Source organism: Blennius ocellaris (assembly GCF_963422515.1).
Source record: "Blennius ocellaris genome assembly, chromosome: 15".
In the NCBI taxonomy this organism is placed as follows: Eukaryota; Metazoa; Chordata; class Actinopteri; order Blenniiformes; family Blenniidae; genus Blennius; species Blennius ocellaris.
In genome coordinates, this window is record NC_137664.1 from 17,074,516 (window position 1) to 17,076,488 (window position 1,973).

Genomic DNA, 1,973 nt, shown 5'->3' on the forward strand with positions numbered 1-1,973 from the left:
AGACGAACGACTTAATTATTTGTGTGTGTTTGTTGGGGTGAGGGGGGGGGGGGTGTTAAATGGTAGCTCAGAGAAGGCAGTGCAAAATAAATAAATAGATAAATAATGCAACAACAACTACATCAGGGAGTAAACAAATACCAGTAATTGTAAAAATCTGATAATAAAACTGTGAGTCAGATATAAATACAACGAATAAGGAAAGTCAAAGGTTAAAATATGTATAAACAGGAGGCAGTAATCAGCAGGTTTTTCATTTTCATGTTGAGACGATGTGGTGGTGTGGACATCTACTGAAAGTAGCTAAAAAAGCAACTTGTAATCTAACTTAGTTAAAAAAAAACAAGTAATCAGTAACAAGGCGTGTATTGCAGGGCGTGTGTGCGCGCAGTGTGCAGTAACTCATCGACTGCGCACGCGCGCGAGCAACAGCGACGCGCAACAAAAATGGAGGACTACTCCGAGGAGCGCTTGTGTGAGGAGGTTCGCCGTCACCCCCATCTCTACAATTGCAATTTAAAAGAACATAAAGATGTCGTCATGTGTCAGAAGTCCTGGCTTGAAATCTCAAAAACATTAGGAAAGGACGAGCACGCCTGCCGAGTGAAGTGGAAGTATCTGCGCGATCGTTACGTGAAGGCAAAGAAGAAACTGAAGAGGAGAGGCTCCGCTGGAGGGATTACTTCCTTTGCTCCCATCATCGCGGGGCTCGACTGGCTCTCTGTGTTTATAAAGCACCGTCGCTGGGACTTCAAATCACCTCAAGAGGTAATCTGAACAAATTTGAATCACAAAACGGGAGAAAGTAGCTTGTTGTTTCCAACATGGCGACAGTCTGTTGTCGGGAGTGTCGCCAGTGTTCTCAATACTTACCAACTGATCCACATATAATTAAGTAATGTTATATGTTACTAATGTGTTTACTACTGTGTTTCAGTGTGAAGACTCTGAGGCAACGAGGCAGTTGGAGGCCATAGCTGCTGCCCCCCTTGCTGCGCCCCCTGCTGCCCGTCTCATGCCATCTGGGAACCTTCCTTTGCTTGTTGAAGGATCATTTATCGCCCCAGTGTCACCTTCTACCTCAGCATCCTCGTCAGGACCACCGTCTCCAAGGCCACAGTCTCTCGAACCACAGTCTCCAGAACCACGGTCTCCAGAACTACAGTCTCTAGAACCACAGTCTCCAGAACTACAGTCTTCAGAACCCCAGTCTCCAAGGCCACGAAAAAGGAAAGCGCACCCCACAACTGTAGAGGAGGCCATATTGAAGCGATTGCGGGTACTAGACCAACGCACAGTGGAACCGCACGGAGAGGAAACATTCTGCCGGATGATAGGGGAGATGCTCCAGCAGCTCCCTAAGTGGAAGCAGTTGGATGTAAAGTTTGCAATGCATCGCCTCCTTTATGATGCAATACTGGAGTGCCGGGCGGCTGAGGACTAGTCCACACTGACACCTGACTCTTTATGTGAACATGTGGCTTCCACATATTTGTATTTCTGTGTTGCACACACACCTTGTCCTTTTCCCTCCCATTTCTAAATAAATACAAAAAAACAAAAAGTGTGTTAAAAGTTTTTTTTTCAGCAACTATTTGTAAATAGTCTGTTTTAAAGATATGGTTCACATTGACAATTTTGGGGTTACGTTTGATTTTTCAAAGATGGTGAGGTTTGAGCTTGTGAAAATATAGAACAGATTCAGCAATGCCATATATGATTGTGAAAATAACGGTAAACAGAAATGGCATACTGTGCACATACTAGTGCAGGAGAGAATTCACATTTTTGGCATCAATGTTTGTTCAAAAAAGAAAGAAAGAAAGCCAGCAAGACAGGTTTGTTATCAGCCAAAGCTAATACACTGCTTGTAATGATTGAAATGTTAATTTGCATGTCATATTGGTTTCAAATACAGGGTGCAAGAAAACCAAAGAAATTTTTATGTTAAAAATTTACTGTGCTATAATTCT

The 1,973-nt window shown here is 43.2% G+C and overlaps 1 long non-coding RNA gene across 1 annotated transcript; it reads left to right on the top strand.

Moving 5' to 3' along the window:
* The first annotated feature begins 467 nt into the window (after positions 1–467).
* Positions 468–1,564, top strand: LOC308140533. The gene is made up of 2 exons (XR_013936952.1): positions 468–768; positions 938–1,564. It is a non-coding gene; the product is annotated as an uncharacterized lncRNA (long non-coding RNA).
* The last annotated feature ends 409 nt before the right edge of the window (positions 1,565–1,973 follow it).